General features: G+C 39.6%; 1 protein-coding gene across 1 annotated transcript in view; it reads right to left on the bottom strand.

Moving 5' to 3' along the window:
- ush (Zinc finger protein ush) overlaps positions 1 to 18,257 on the bottom strand; it is a 427,102-nt gene that overhangs the window by 260,033 nt on the left and 148,812 nt on the right. The window lies entirely within an intron of this gene.

Genomic DNA, 18,257 nt, shown 5'->3' with positions numbered 1-18,257 from the left:
TCAAGGCTAAATACAGACATTTGCATCTCTAGATGAGACACGTGCACTTAAAACTCGAAACGAGACAGGCATTTGCATCTCGAGGTCAGACACATGTATTTACAACTGGAGATGAGACACACGCATTTGCATCTCGAGATGAGACACATGCTTTTACAACTGGAGACGAGAAATAGGCATTTGCAACTCAAGGCGAAATACAGACATTTGTATCTCGAGATGAGACACATGCATTTACAACTCGACACGAGACACAGGCATTAGCAAACTCCAGACGACACACATGCATTTGCAACTCGAGACGAGACACAGGCATTTGCAACTCAAGGCGAAATACAGACATTTGCATCTCTAGATAACACACGTGCAATTACAACTCGAGACGAGTCACATGCATTTGCATCTCGAGATGAGACACATGCATTTATAACTCGAGACGAGACACCGGCATTAGCAAACTAGCCAGACGACACACAGGAATATTCAACTCGAAGCGAGACCGAGACCCGATCTCTGAAACGTTTTTTGTAGGCAGGTTAGTGTACAGGAAAAAAATGGTGGTGTTAACAGGCAGGTTTCTCACTGCACCTTCCAAGTTTACTGTAGCTTAACCTTCATAATTGATTTTATAGAATGATGCTGCTTGAACACAAATCACTCAGTTATATACCTCGCAACATCTCTACTGCACGGAAAAACCAACAGAATTGTGATTTATATTGAATGATTATGAACTGAAAGCAAGCTAAACGTCTAGGCTTCATAGCATTATTATATGGTAGATACAGTCATGGACACTTCTGGGTTGTAATGATCCCATTGAAAGTTAATGGGAATGTTTCAACACAGAAGTGTCCATGACTGTACATCCTGAATGTTAGCCCCTCGCCCCCTTTAAACTCGCGACACCCCATTGCTTTCGGGAACTAAATTTGATGAAGATTATCTTGTAAATGAACATGTGTACTTCTAGCAACCTGAACCTGATGCTTTAATTCCCCAGCTGGAAACACTGTCCTGGACTGGAGATATGAAAGATCTTTGAAATCTCCCTTCCCATCGCAATATATCATAACCCGGCTACCAAGGAGGAGGGGGAGCAGTCATACACAATGAAAAAGAGAAAGAAAACAAAATATGAATTACGAGCAGGATGGAGAAAAAAGATGGCGGATGCATTTTTAATAAACCGTTGTCTTCCCAAAGGATGAGAGATAAAGAACTCGTAATTTATGAAAATCTGATTTGCGTAGGTGGTTTCAATTGAAGGAACGGGTTAGAGGAGGACTTTGTTTGTGTTTGTTCTCTCGCACGAAAGAAAACAATCAGCATAGTTCAGCGGAAGAAGTCATTATCTAAAGATTGGCATTTAACCTTTGTTCTCCATACACACACCGGAGCTGTATTTTGCCTTTTTGTGTCTACAGTTGTGCTCGCGCGTGAGCTAAATATCGCCTATGATAAGAATGCTATTACTACTAGAAAAAAATAGCCGAATAGTTAACGTACTTCTCTTTGGTGAATGAGTATTCTACATTCTTGCGTCCTCATACTGTGTTTGAACACTGAACTGGACGATGTAGATTTTATTCAAAACTTTTGAATTTCATGATTTTTTCTGTGTTACATGTTGATATCATTTTCAGTTATGAGTTTACGAGAAGAGACGAAATTTGATACAGTCTCGTCCCGTCTCTCGATTGAAACAAGCCAGTCTCAATCTCGGTCTCAAAATCTCGTCGGTTTCTGCGATGGTGCAGTGGCTAGGGCATGCCACGACACGAGGGAGATTTGAGTTAAGGCTTACCCAGCTACTCATTAATGATTTATCTGAGGGCAACACTAGAGATAAAAGCAGGCGGAGAGTGGTGCTGATCAAATCACCTTCAGTAGGACCGAGATCGGGAATTTGTGAAGCCTGCAACAATAGAAAAGAATCGCATGGAGGCAGTGGGGATGGAAATACTTTCTGTGAAGACAGTCATATTTAATATATACCTCTAAATATCTCAAAACTACACGAAAAACTGACATACTACTTATTGGACAAAGTAAAAATTATAAATACTTATTGAAGAAGCCAAAGCAGATATACGTATTGAAAATATAAAAAACAGAACAAACCAAATTTAAAAATGTGTACTGAATAAATTAAACACACGGGTGTTACAGTAAAGCATGCTTAATCAGGTATATTATACACTATTGGTATGCCTGAGCATGTCTCATGATCAAGCTATTGTAATCTGAGTAACAAATTTTCACATCCCCTAGATTTTAATTTACTAAATTCTCGGTCGAGACAAAACTCTCGTTCTTGTTTGGATATTGCCTACCTTTGTGTCGTTCTCGGTCTCGTCTAGGTATCATTCGCATGCAGGTCTCGTTGTCTCTCTTCCTTCAAATCACAGCATTTGCGATTTAACGGTCGCTTTTCGCAACAAGCGAGCAGCGGCCCGCGAAGGTGGAAACGGCAATTTCCTTGCTAATTAATCGACGCCCTGTGTAAACATTGCGACGAAAAAGCGAGGTGTGGGGGGAGGGGGACTTCTAAAAGAGCTTAAGCGCTTCGCTGACAAATTAATTATGCGGGAATCTTCATCCCTTCCCTGCCTCCGAGACGGGGTTTCGCGGCGATGTGTCTATCGTCCTGTCTTCATCTTCTGAAGAGGTAGAAGAAGGAATGTGTGTGGCTTTGTGGAGCATTGAATGGTGTTGATTCGACTTTGGCGCGAAGAATCGAAAAAGAGCGGGTAATAATGTTGCAAATAAGGTCTCGAGTGATTACCAGCGTGACAACTAAGACGAGTCACCTCAATGGATTCAAGATCTCGCAACCATGAAGCCCAGAGGGAGGGGCAACTTGACCTCCTCAGGATTACTGAGAAATTAAAATTCTTCAATTGTTCCCCACTATTTGTGTTCATTTTCTCTTTCTGATTTCAACTAACTTCATATGTCTTACAATACGCAGAAAAAAAGGACTAGTTTGAATCTACAACACAACTTTCATTAAGCTTTTTGGTAATCTTAATAAAAAAAAAATTGGTAGCGTTTACTAAATTTTACACTTTTAGCCTAAATAACTCTAAGCAAGTGTGCACGAGTACTAAGAGAATTTGGTTCACCTGAACATTCCTTAACCCCATTCCCGCCCTATTGAAACAAATATTTGCTTACGAGAAACTTTCTTTTTTTGGTTATACCAAACATTTTCTCTGTGTATTTCTTATTGGTTCCTCTCCCTCTCTTGCTGATTTTTCTTTTACTACTATACTTATTTTCACTTCCCTCTTTTAGCATGGTTCTACTCTACACTCATACACTCATACTCTCTTACTCTCTCTCTCTCTCTCTCTCGGGTGCAACTTTTATTATTACTTTGGCCATCTCCCTTACACAATTTTAAGCGGTCATGTATGCTCGCGACAAGTCGATTTCCGACTTCAGCATGTGTAAGCGCCACTTCACCAATTTCACCACATAACAATTCCGCTTCAGCGATGCAACTGAGACTGAAAAACCTACATTATATAAGAGCAACGAATAACTAGCAACAAGACTAAAGACACTAGAAAGAAATGGAGTATTAGGCTAATCGTGAAGATGAGGATGAGTTCACAAAAAACACCCATGCCCAGATCGGGATTCGAACCAGAACCCCTGACCTCGTAGCGTGCTGTGCTAACAACAGGTATCGCCTCGAGTCTCGAAATACATAGCATGAACAACATACTGCCACAGCACAAACTTTTCTTGCGTATGGAAGTCATAAGGACGGCCTTTCTTAACATTTTATTTTCTGTTTGACGCCCCACTTCGACGTCCCTCTTCCATTCCGATCTTGTGCCTTGCACTTCTTTTCTTGATCACTTCTAGTACTGCTCTATTTCCAACACGGTGGTATTTCTTACTTTCTCTTACTTTTCCTCACTTCTTCGTAGCACGCATTTGACTGATTTAAAAATAATAAGAAGGATATCCACTTTGTACGTCTGTGTCTGAATATGCCGTGCAGAAACGTAAATTTGATTGAAATAAAGGGTTTTCCAATTAGAATGATATGATTTTGAAATTAAGTGGCAACTATGCTTCAAATGTTATAACTGTCACTAGTTGTCATTTGTGTTTAGTATACTGTGACAATTTATCATGGCTAAATACATCCTTCAAGAACGTTTGGTTATTATCCAAAAATTGTATTAAAATAGACGTTGTATTGAACTTGAAACGGATCATAATTTTGGGCAAAAAATTATCTTCTCATATGAAGCTCATTTCTGGTTAAGTGGATATGTTAACAAACAAAATTGTCGTTTTTGGTGTGAAAACAATCCACAAGAGATTCACGAGAAGCCCTTGCATCCGCAAAAGGTCACTGTATGGTGTGGTTTATGGCATGGTGGCATCATCGGACCATTTTTTTTATTTTCAAAACGAGGTAGGAGATGCAGTGACTGGTGAGCGGTACCGATTGATGTTAACAGATTTTTTGTGGCCAAATTTAGATTAAATTGATTTGGAGGACATGTGGTTCCAACAAGACGGTGCCACATGTCACACTGCTAATGCCACTATCGACGTATTGCAAGAACAGTTTGGTGAAAGGATAATTTCAAGAAATGCAACGGTTAGTTGGCCTCCAAGAAGTTGTGATTTAACTCCTTTAGATTGCTTTTTGTGGGGTTATTTGAAATCTATAGTCTATGCAAAAAGACCACGAACCCTTGATGCATTAAGATTGAACATCGAACGCTGCATTCGTGACATTAGGCCCGAGTTATTGCACAAAGTCATCGAAAATTGGGTTCATCGAATTCACTCGTGTGCACGAAGTCGAGGGGGACACTTAAATGATGTGTTATGTAATAAACCATGCTTCAAAATAATATAAAAAGTTTGGTTGTATCTGAAATAGTTTTTATTTCATTTCATTGTGAAATCATATCGTTCTTATTGGAAAACCCTATATTATTTCCAAATATCATACCAAGGTCTCGTACAAGAGCTACACTATGTCCCGGGTATCTCTGGAGCAGGGACGAAAACAAGTCTCTGCGCAAGTAGTGAAGCGAGACGACACCACCAAAGAACACGCGAGAGGGAATGGGATTGCGTGAAGGGGGAAGCAACTGCGGTTATCACCCTTCGCAGCAGCGTGTAATGCTTCGCTCTTCGCACTCGGTTTCCTCCCCTTCTCTGCTGCTATGCGCGGCCTTCCTCCAGAGTAAGCCGGGACAGAGTATAGATTCTCGGTCACGGTAACGTCCCTAGGGATCTGAACCCTAGAGAACGAAATCCAAAGAAACAAAAGGAGATCGTCATCTGGAAAGCCAAACTCATTAAAACTGAAACCAGGCAAAATGGGTACTTTGTATGATTAGAACAAGCATATGGATGTGTTGTTGAAAATGAAACTTTTTCTTTTTTTAACATACAGAGGTAATCTCCTTCAACACGACAAGGCTAGGCAAATGGGAGTGGGCGATCTTTATTTTAGCGACAGGAGAGGAATACAGGGCCCGTTGTCAGGGAGATAAGGATCGAAATGAGGTGGTTGTTTGCATCACCACTCATAATAAACGGTGCCTGAATGCTAACAGTGTCTGAAGGGGGGAAGGGGGAATAAAGGAACCAACTAAAAGGTCCACGAAAAAGGAGCAAAAAACGACGACAAGTCTCTTCCCTAATGCATTCAAAGCACGAGCAAGTTCCGGAGAAATCCACTTGGAAGGTGCGGTGCATTGACCAGTCCACGGACGCGATCGGCCGCGTCACGAGTCAGATCCTGAAACACTTGTATTGCCCATGTCACTCTTGGCGTTCCTGCACAGCGCATCCGGTAGTGGGGAAATGTATTGCAGATGGACGATAAGACAGGGAAAGAGCAGATATGTACGTGGAGAGTAGTGTCAGATAAGTAATAATTAAATCATGTGGATGTATTTACAGTGAAACTATCCATGTTTGTTGCTACTCTGATGCTTCACATTCATTTTTTAAAACGAAATTTCTTGGCTATTACAAGTTTCCCAGGCGCTTTCACACTTTTTCACACTACATTACAATGAATTAACTTATATTATTGCACTGTAAAATGTTGACTGCACTGTTAGAAGTTGCCGTTATTTGAAATATTCTACCGTTAAAATTTAACACTCCACCTGTTAATTTACAAAAAAACGGAACGCAGACTTTTTTAACTTAAAATTGATTATTTTATCATGCATAAAGATAGATAATAATTATTAATTATAGTTCTGTGAACCACGAAAGGTAAACTAATTTGTAAAAGCAGTGTTGAATCCAGCCACAATCCTCCGGGGAGGGGAGGAGTTATAAGCATCAATATATAATATTATAATACTAATACAAACAATACTAATATTTTTATAGGGCCTCTTACCTCTGATATGTAATTGAATTAAATTACAAGACTGAACGAGCACGTCACCACCATTCCACAGCAATAGAGTAAGGTGGGGTAAGACTGCGCGGCGGGTAACACTGCGCACCGGTTTTTCGAGGTGAAAATCACACACAGTTGACACCACTGCGCCACCGTTACTTCGTCCAAGATGGTAGCTAGCTGTGGACAGTGGTGAAGATACGTTTGAAATTCGTTGTGCTGAGAGAGGTAAGTGAAAAGATTTTGAGGGTGTTTGCTATTTATTTTGGTACTACGTGTTTTGAGTACTACGTCACTGTGAATGTATACAATATTACGATGTTGATGAATAGAAGAAGCTGTGTTAATGCCGAGTCCACCTGTGTATTAGTTTCCATTGCTTTGTGCAATGGCTGGACAGCGTCACGTGATTTGTTCAGGAATGCAGCACGGGGCACGACTGCGCACGTGCGCAGTTTTACCCCACAAGTGTGTGGCTTGCAGGTGCAAGTGTGTGACTTGTAAGGCCCAGCCATTAGATAGATCATTTTTTGGTCCACTGAAGTCGTTTTATTCATCTGAGTGTGATATGTGGATGAGTCGCCCAATCACAGTTTTCCAAGTGACATCCATTTTTACAAAGGCATATGGGAAGACAGCTACAGTTGGGAATGCCATGAAGGACTTTGAAGTGACTGGATTATGCCCTTTCAATCAAGACATCTTCACTGAGGACGAGCTACATCCCTCTACTGTGACAAATGTGTCAGCTCCAACTCCAGGTGAGCAGTCTTCATTAAGTGGGGTTAACAATACTGGACCACCCACCAATGACGTGCCACAGCAGGCAAATGTGGCTCATGCATCAGCTGAAACTCCAGATGAGCAGCCTTCAACAAGCGGAGTTAACAATACTGGATCATACGGCCACATTTCCGTTAACCAGATTCACCACTTCCACTTGCAGAGCATATTCAGCACCGCCGACGAAAGGCAAGGCAGTCACAGGTGTTAACTGGATCTCCATTCAAAGTCAACTTGAAAGCCGCGTTGGCTGAGAAGAGTTAGAAGAAAGATCAGGGGAAAAAGAAACGGAACATCGTTGTTGAAGAAGAAAACGCCAGAAGAAAGAGTACAATTGCCCAGGTTGTAATGAGAAGTACAGCGAACCTCCAGTAGAGAATTGGATCCAGTGTTCTACATGTGACGAGTGGTGGCATGAAAATTGCACCTCGTATGAAACAGGAACCTTTATTTGTGATTTGTGTTAGCGATTCCTAACCCAAGTGCATAACGGGATTCACTATGCCTACTGTGAGAATGCCACGACAAATGTATCCCATATGATAGAAGAACTTTTTAAGGTGATTTGTGTTTCTTTTTATACAAATGTGACTCTGTGTAGAAAGTGCGCATTCTTACCCGAACTTGATCGCAGTCTTACCCCGCGGTGCGGGTAAGACTACGCATTTGCATGGTCACGGTTTTGTAATTGTTTCATGCAGAAATATTGTTCATTCAGCTTTCGGAAATTTACTGTTAGTTAGCAAAGGATAGTGCAATGTGTATTGCTTTTTTCATGTGTGTCTGTAGTTTCATAGCTTGAATATAAAATTATGAACTCAAACTGCGCAGTCTTGCCCCACCTTACTCTAACCGTTGAAATAGATGCAAGAAGTTGAAATTAGTTTCAACAACAGAAGTTACATTGCACCAGCCCTGCCACTCTACATGTGCCCATTGTTGAGTTTCGATGACGGGCGATAATTTAAGTTCGTCCATTACTTCGACTTTTAATCATAAAGAGGACTTAATCGATGCTTATTATTAAGAAAATGTCAGAAAAAGTACGTTCGACGTTAAATTAAAAGCGAATGAAAGAAAGCCAAAGTAAACATGGTTGCCAAATTTTTAGCTATTATCAAAATGCTCTGCCAGGTTATTGAAATTTTTCGGAGGGGACTTTTCTATTTCCTGTGGGGATTTGCACCCCTGGGGCATGTCCTGAATTCATCCCTGAGCGTAAGTCAAATGAAAGTTCATGATTTGCTTACTTGACAGGCATTTACAATTTGAGAGGAGAGCTAGAACGAGATAGACATACTCCAGTGGCGGCTCGTGATCTGGCTCTGTGGGTGTCCACTTCATTCTATTGTCCAGAAGTGTTATACCACCCCTGTGAAATACTCACACCCGTTTTTGCATACATAATGAAGCTTAATATATTGGCAACCCAAGTTTTGATCACCTTTCACTGAAAATGGGGCTATGACAGAGTTATACGTATTTCATGATTTTTTTTAACACGAATTTTTTTTACAGATTTCAAATATTTCGGAAATTATCCAGCCAATCACGAGAAGGGCGATGTTATTGTGCAGTATGTAATTCAGCAACCGATAACCTGACAAAATAACTCAAAACATAGAAATACCGATCTACAATATCAATACTATTGTCGATTTGCAAAATATTTCGTAAAAACTTTCTCCCCGGTCTGCTGATATTAAAGAACAATGAGAATAATAACATTGGCGTACACCAAAGAAGCCGATCCAACTACCACATGGAGGAAATCAGTTGTAATTTATCTATCTGTTGTTTATTTCTAATGACAGACTGATCGAACCAAGCAAATCAAGCGAAATCAAGAGAATAATAAATGTTAAAGCAAATAACAGTACTCACTAAGTTCACACTGCCCTGCTTCATAATCGTACTTCAGAAATTTTCTTTCTCTTCCGCCGTATCCATATATTACTGCAGTTGCTACTGGCTTTGTAGCTAACTTCCCTCCAAAAATTCAATAACGTTAAGTCTGCTTTCGCTATGTACAGTTTCCCTATTCATCATGAAATCAAACACTTTGCACTAAAACAGGAACGACCTTTTGACAGCGTTAAACAATTTTGTAACGCAGTAACAGCCACACAATGCAAAACAGCTGACTATTTGATGCACGCTCCCTCCCCGCGGGTTGATAATTCGGCTACTGCGCCACAGAGACCGTTTATTTTGACCAAGATGCACGAAGCAAAGTCATGCTTAATACACCCGTTTTGGTTTCAGTTGCCCTCCCCCCTCTCCTCCTGTTATGGTCGGGACAATATACCATCGAAATTCCCCTTTCATATAAAAATATCCCTCAATTTGCGATGATGTATGGGTTGCATCGACTCCATCACACGATCTTCAATGGAATGGGTTTGCAACACTACATTTGCTCGCACACAGATCGCTGCGTTCACAGCCTTCCTAAATGGTGCAACCTCCCCTCACACGGCGCTCAAGCAAAAACACCAAATCAGCGTCCTCTACGCGGCTGCTGCAACAGCGTCATAGCGAGCGAAACTACCATTGTGTTCCTGCCCCGATTGCGGCCTGGTCTACGCGGGTTGATATCACGGATCGCAGGCTTCTCCACCATCTCTCTTGGAGGACCGGCGTGGGAACACTTGATGTTTCGAAGGAGATAGAGTTCAATAAATAAGTATAAAGATAATGATTTGCATTACAGATTTATTTGGGTGTGCACGTGCGAAAGTGCGAATAGGCAGAAGCCGCTACTGACGTACTCACACATGAGACCAGAGACTGGTAAGTTTAGTCTCGTCTCGTCACCATAGTTTCTACGATTATCTGGTTAGCCTGCCAAAAAAATACGTACGTATTATAGGGATTTTAATATTTGTTTTAATCATTCCATGAAACGAGTAAATTTGCCCTGACTGGACAAAAGACTGGCCAGTTTCCGTTGTCGGGGTGATGAACTAGAAGTCTGTAGGAAGCTGAATTGTTGGCCTCAAGAACTTCGAAGACCTTGGTGACGATTGCCGGCACGCGAACTTGGTGCAACGCACTTCCCTCCCTGTTACGGTAGGTCAGCACGGCGGCTTGCATTGATTTCCTATGCCAGGCTACGACCGACCAAGTCATGTGATGTTTGTAGTACTAACCTCTAGACAAGAGTGCAAGACCAAGGGATAAAAGTCAGGCATTACGTGTAAATCAGAGTGGAAATTGTGTCACAGCATTGCTCCTAAAGTTTTGCTTCAGCGCAGGGTGGATAAAAAATCATGATTCTTATTTTTTTTAAAAAAAATTGTTGATTCTTGTTATTTAAATCAGATTTTTTTATTTAAATATATATTTTTTTATTTTTTCAGAAAACGCGGTTAAAATCGCTTGTATGTTTTCTTCCGCACATTTTTATAGAAAGGCTTTTTCTAGTAAATGGCCCTGTAAAATAACAGTTTGATCAAAGCGATTATAAAATTTTGAGTAAATTAACATTTTTTGTTTCTGATACTGCCCATACTATGGAAATGTTTGTTGAGTGTATTGATGAAACTATAGTCTTTATAAGTGTAACTTAAAATATTAACTTAAATATTTTTATAGTTTTTGTACGTAGCTGAATTTTGGAGATTTTTTAATGGTAGTTTCAAAAATATCAGCTGCCATGTTTATTCAGAGTTTAATGATAATGACATTATTTATGGTTCAACATGATTAGTATTTTGTATACTTTTCTACACAAAATGTTTGCTATTTTTGCCTATAAAAATTATTGAATTTTAAATCAAGAGAAATGTGTGTTTACATTTCCGTTCGTATGAACTTCACACCATCAGTACATATATTTTATTTCCTTTGTTTTCCTTTCTTAGAGCCTAATAAACACTATTAAATGATTAGGAGATTAATGTACTTTCACAAAAAATGATTGTGATATCTACAAAATACTTATGCACATTATTCTATAAATTAATTATTTAAAATAATTTAAATCAATGATTTTCGCGATTTAAATCAACCTGATTTAAATCAGTCCACCTTGCTTCAGCGGAAAGCAGACAACGCTCAATCCCAACTGATGCTCGTATAGGACACTACAAATACAATAATTATGCTCCGCTTCATGCTGTGAAGTCGTGTTCCTGCTTGATTCTTGAAAATTTGCTTATTAGAGATTTCAAATAATAATTAGGGTTATAAAATAATTGGTAAAAACTAGGGATGAGCCTATGCCGATGCCGATGTATTGGTATCGGTTTATACCAGTGGTATCGGTATCGGAAAGTATCGGTTGCAATTTGGTTACCGATACCGGCTGATACTTCTCCGGCATATTGGTCTTTCCCAGGCTCCGTAATCCTTCGTGACACTTTAGCGGATCTAATTATCCTGATAATTATGCAAAATTCGAAGTTTATTATATTTCGCAGTTTTGTGTGAAAAATCTAAATTTTGTTGTAACATAACATGTAATTTAATATACTGATGTAATTCTTGAATATTTTAAAACAGAACTCTTCGTAAATGTATGCTTAAAATTAGAGTGAGATACTTACACACTAACATTAATCAATACTTCGAACAAATTTTAATTAACACAATTTTCAAGTATCGGTTTCGGAAATCGGTGAGAGTACAGGGTTTTACTTTTCAATTTAAGGACTCTGGGATAAACAACGGAATATTAAAACCGCGGTTGGAAAATATAGAAAAAACAGATAAAGAAGAAACCTGTTGCTTTCTCTCTCGCTTTCTCCTCGTCTCTTTCTCTCTCGCATTCTTCCTGCCTTTCTCTCTCTCTCTCTCTCTCTCTCTCTCTCTCTCTCTATTTCTTCATTTCTTTTGAGGGAGAGAGAAGATAGACGAGAGAGAGAAGCAAAGAGAAAGAGAGAGAAAACAATTCTCTGTCTTCCTTCCTCTTTCAAGAAAGAGAGAGAGAGAGAGAGAGAGAGAGAGAGAGAGAGAGATAGAAACACGCACATACACACGCGAAATGAACGTATCAAAACCTCTTCAGAATTTTCTCCTGAGCATGGCCCTGTGATGAATTATTCAGCAAAATTATAAATCGTTTCAATTGCAGGATTTTCTGCTGTACAGGATTTCTTTCAAATTCTCTCTAAAAAATATTTTGCTAGCTGCTGCGTGCAAGCGAAAACCGCACGGTTCGATTGAGCAAGCGCTCAGTGATGTAACCAAACCAAACAGCTCAGCACATATGTAGACAACACAAATACAAGGATCTGCCGACGGTTCACTTATCTGTAATGCATATGCAACAACAGCCTTCCATCCATCGCAAACTGTACCAAGAAACTTTTCCCTGTTTTGAAATACTGTATGAGTAAATTACTTACAAACAGACGATCACTAAAATCTGAATGGCTCCTGCTAGGTACTCACCTGAAAGGCAAAAAAAGACAAGAATTAGGCGTGCAAACGAAATATCCACCACATATGCAATAAAAACATGTAAAAATACCATTAATATAATGAACAGAGATGTAAACCAGGCTACAGGGGCGTGTCAAGTAAGCATCGGACAAGGATTTCACTATTCGTATGATTAACAAGAAGTAGTAAGTGCTTTTCGGAATTGTTAACATTCTCTCGCCTACGAATTACACCCTGGACTGCATATTTGCTGACTAACGAGACTCTAGCGTCTGGTCTCACACTCAGAATAACACTCTGTGAGGTCTGTGTTTTGTCCTATCCATGCCTGTTTGCTTTCTTTATGATTGATTTATTGTTTTAAGTCCACTTTATGCACAGTAAGGCTAATCGGGACTGGACCTACAGTTTAAAGTTGGATCCGAACCACTTGTGCCTCCACCGGGTATCGAACCCGGGACCCCTTGATTACAAGGCAACAACGCTACCACTGCGCCATCGCGGAGGCTCTACCATGCCTGTTTGCTATTGCCATTTTATCAACTTCATCTTATCACCATTCATACTCAAGTTCGCGATTAACCAAAACTGGAACAAAAGCGAACTAAGATAAAACAAATCAACAACAATAACAAGTAGTGGTTTTGCATTGTAGAGTAGTACAAGTATTAGTTCCATGCTGATTAAATACCAGTAACACCACACTATCCATAATAATTACGGATAGAATACTGAAAAACATCAATAATAATACTTACCTTACCCTGTGGCTCTACAGCCCCTGTAAGGCCTTGGCCTCCTCCACAATAGACTGCCAGACGGGCCAATCTCTCGGTTTCTTCCTCCATCCTCTCACTCCCACCTACCATAGATCTTCCTCAGCCTCCTGCAGCCACCTCTTCGCATCCTCTTGATTCACAATATCTGGCTGCTGATATAGGTCCTGGAGTTCTTTGTTTGTTCTTATACGCCAGAGTCCCCTTTCATTCACTGGTCCATATATTTTCCTTAGGATTTTCCGTTCCCATACGAGTAGGTTTTTGTCATCTCGTGCTGTTAGACACCATGCTTCTGCTTCTGCTTCTGTGGGTTTTATTACAGTCTTGAACAGCCTTATTTTGAGATGTTTAGATATGATCTTTTGATGGGGCAATTTCTTGAATGGTTTTCATTTAGACAATTGATTCATGTTATTCCTTGATCTGAATAACTTCAAGAGGAAAAATTGGATATATTGCCTGCAGCTATTCTGTTGTTTGTCTGCAATTATATTTATTATTATATGTTAAGATTGTCCCAAGATATTTGAACTTCTCAACTCTTTCAAATTTCCTGTTGTTGTTTATTTGTATACCTTTAACTTCTTGATATTTGCTCTTCTTCCGCGTGTTTATCATGTACTTTGTCTTTTCCTTGTTGACTGCAAGATCCACTCTTTCTGCTTCATTCTCTAGTTGTACAAAGCTTTTCTTGATTCCGATCACAGTTCTGCTTGTTAGACATAACGTCATCTGCATAAGCAAGATATTGTTTTATTTTATTTCTATCCCTCGTATGGCTTTTTCCAAGACCAGGTTGAATAGCTGAGTTGAGAGTACATCTCCCTGCCTCACTCCTCGTGATATTTCAAATTCTTCAGTATATTCACCTCTTCACCTTTGCCTTTGTGTTTACTAATGTCATTTTAATTAGTCTGACTAGCTTTCGTTCTTGCATTACGTTAAAAAGGGCTTTTCTAAATATGTCATATGCTTTCTGGTAGTCTATAAACATTTGGTGTAAGGCGATGTTATGTTCATAGCACTTTTCGAGTATACACCTCATTGAGAAAATGTGGTCTGTGGTTGATCCATCTCTCCTGAAACCACACTGATAGTCTCTTAAAATGTATTCACTGTAAGGTGTTATTCTCCTAGCTAATATTCTTTACAGGACTTTGTATGGAACACTTAGCAGCGAAATTCCTCTATAGTTTCTACAATCAGTTTTATCATTTGATTTATGAATGGGACAAATAATACCCATTGCCCAGTTTTCTGGCATCTCTTCCCTTTCCCAGATTCTCTGTATCAATTCATGTAGTTTTCTTACTATCCTCTCTCCGCCATACTTTAAAAGTTCTGCTTTAATTTTGTCTTCTCCTGGGGTTCTATTATTCAATAATTGTTGTTCAATAATAATACAACCATTCCCAATGTCTTTTAAACAAATAAAAGCCTCGAAAAAGCATTATATATCTGTTCGATTACATCTAGATGTCACCGTATGGAACTGAACAGAAATAAACAGACTCTGACGTAGGGAAATGAGATTTAAAATAAATTGCAACAAAGCAAGTGCAAATGAATGTATTCTATAAGAAGAGACTTAGTAAAAAAATAAATAATTGCATTTGTTTTAATCCAGTACAGCTCGAATACGACGGAGAATGTCGTTAAATATTATTTTACCGATTTCCGTTTGGGTTCATTATTGATTTCGATGCTTTCCCATAGTGACCAATTAGTATGTTATTTTGGGGTCCAATAAGGAAAAATCAGGGAAAGCTGGAACAAATTTTAAATTTTATTATCTTCCTAAAATGGTTCTTAATGACATATTAATTTTGCACCCCTGTACCACCCCGGATTTGGCTGCCATCTTTGAAAAATTGCGCCCAAATCAGTTTTTTTGCACATATCTGGCTTGGAAAGCACTTTACAGCAAAAGAGGTTATGACAGAAAATAATATATATAAAATTCTCTACGAAAAAGGTTCTGTGCATTTTTCTCTAGAAAGCACCGTTAGGACGATACAGAACCGAGAAATTTCACTTCTTTTATTAAGCTTCATTTTGCAAGACCGAAAGACAAGGAAACTTTTTTGCAAGGTAACTTGAGGGCTTACTTCTTAAAATATATATTCTAAATGTACGAGCCGCGGTAGCTCAGTCCTGTCGACATCCTTGGCGGAGTGGTTAGCACAGCGCGCTGCAATGCCAGGGATCCCGGGTTCGAATCCCGGCTGGATGTTTATGTCCGTAATGAGAAAAACCGAGAATATTAGTAAAAAGTGATATGTGTGAAAGTTGACAAATGGTGAATGACTGGGAATACTACCGCGTAGGGGTATTCTTTATATATATATATATATATATATATATATATATATATAAATGGGCGTCTGACTATCATTCGGGAGACCTGGTTTCGTTCCCGGCGGGGGAGAACGGAGATTTTTTCCACCTGTTCAAGCGGTTCCGGCGCCCATCCAGCGTCGTATAAAGTGGGTAACTGGAGAAAACTCGGAGGTGTAAAGGCGGCCAGGGGCATGGTACTGATCACATGACCCACAAGTTCCCCGTGCTCAATAAAGTGTGAAGCCCTAACTCCACACCCCCTATATGCCTTTATGGCGTGGTGTAAAGTACAAGGGAGCACTTTACTATTTCTTTACTTTTTTATTCTAAATATTCTAACAACTTTTCTTGAAAATGTGTTTTCAAGTGGTAATATATGTATGTGTGTTAAATAAACAATAATTCTACAATTTTTAATATAAAAGAAATGAACATGATGTCTGTATTTCTGCTACTGTTAGAAACCAATCCATCCCTTTTCTTCTACCAGCAAGAATTATTGTAAGTACATATGAATAAGATCATCACAGTTGTTCTGAGCTTTCAGAACTACAGGCCACAATCTATACAAGGATTTCAAACCGAAGTGATGACACGGCCCCCTTTCGTCTAAAGGAAAACGTCCACCGTGTATGCGCGAATAACAAAGTGCTAAGATCATGCTATTGAGAACATGGTCCAGTTGGAGAGATAAGTGCAGCTTGTCGTGTAGATTCAAATCGAAAAGTTGCATTTATTTCTTAAGATTAGCTTCCAAGAGACACGTGCAACTTCCGTCTGAAAGCGCCCTTCCTTTTCTACATTCTGTCCCGGAAGTCCCCGGAGAGAGCGAATGAATACAGGGCTCGTGTACAGGTAGTAACTCGAGAATACTCGACCAATGAACGCGTGAGATGGAACAGAATTGCGCGACCTTGCTCCAGAGATTTTCGGGGGGGGGGGGGGGGAGGGGGGACAGTGTCAGGTTTTGAACAAGTTAATCTTTGCAATGCTTGCATATCACTGAACACTACATCCCAATTTTCCTACAGCTACAAGGTCCCTTGTGAAGCCTTGAAGGCGTTAACAGATTATAATGCGAAGAAGCTCTGGCTGTGCTGCTTCTTTGTCTGTTGATACTTTCTGTGATACTTTCAGAGAGTGGTACAAAGCAGGGGGCGCCGACTTGTCAAAATTATTGGGGGGGGGGGCCTCTGATCACTGAAATAAATTAATGAATGACTCATTCTCTCCCTTTTTTAAGTTTTGGCCTCAGTGTTCGGAATCTCATAAAAGCCCATGAATTCCTCAAAAATATCAAACTTTTTATTCACAGTTCTAATGCAGAATATTAATTGTCCACGGATGGATATGTCACAAGTTTCGTCAACAATAATAGCAAAATATTCCCGACTTTTAATATCTGCTACCACGGAGCGCAAAACAGATCTCCCTAATATATCAATGATCTCGTTCTGAATGTCATGTTAGAGCCATTTGTAGCCCAAACATCCCATCCACTACCCTAGTTCATGCACATCGTCTTTTGAAACTCTTTTTAGTCAAATTTTAACAATACTCATAATTATATTCTTAGTATATAGTAATAAGTCATGTGTTTTGCTGTCTTCGGTCATAGCTTCCCCAAAGTTGATGGTTTAGCGGTTTCAGCCCCCCAAAGTTGATGGTCTAGAACATTTCAAATGTGTATTTAAAGTTAAGTTCATGTGGCACAATTCAGAGTAAACTTTACAAGAGAAGCAAAATAATACATTAGATCCTGTTAAGCAAAATTATTAGGAGGGCGCTGCCCCACATCGCTAACATTGGGGAAGGGGCTCGAGCCCCCCAAGCCCCATGGAGTAGGCGCCTATGGCACAAAGAGGATCATAAAGAGAAGACTTTTTTGTTTTCCACATCCCTAACGCATCAGCTACAACGGGTACGGAACAAGTTTGTACTCTGAATAAGTCTTGTGATTTTTTAGTAAAATATTATTTTAAATAAAAACTATGGATCAACTGGATACAATACATTTCTGATTTACACTTCAAAAGTGATCCAGTGACAATCTCTCTTATTTCGTTCAAACTTGACATTTGCCAAATACTAAACATTGAAGACATTCCAACATCATGAGCAGCGGAAGTATTGGTTTTCTTGTTCCCTGTAATTGTTGACTTTATAGCATCAAAATCAGGGTATGGTGGGTGAGATGACAATCACTGGCACAAGAACTGAAAGTCTTTGCTTATCCCTTGATTAAGCATGCCAAAAATCCACTTAGCATCGAGTCAGTCACTTCTCTGCCATCCCTCACAACTCTTCATGGAGCGCATCACGGCTCAGTCTTCATATTAGCCCAGATCAGAGACCAAAACTTTTCTGATCGTGTTATTGTGGTTTTAATTGTTGTTTTAAGTCTACTTTATGCACGAATAGGCTAATCGAGACTGGACCTACAGTTTAAAATGGACTCCAAACCACTGTGTAATGTTGGACAAAGTCAACATGTTCCTTAAGAGATACTTTGACTTTCAAACCAAACATATTATCTCTCGCACACAGGTGACACTAAA

The sequence above is a fragment of the Lepisma saccharinum genome, chromosome 1 (genome assembly GCF_977018435.1).
Source record: "Lepisma saccharinum chromosome 1, izLepSacc3.1, whole genome shotgun sequence".
In the NCBI taxonomy this organism is placed as follows: domain Eukaryota; kingdom Metazoa; phylum Arthropoda; class Insecta; order Zygentoma; family Lepismatidae; genus Lepisma; species Lepisma saccharinum.
This window is presented reverse-complemented; position numbering and strand designations above follow the sequence as displayed.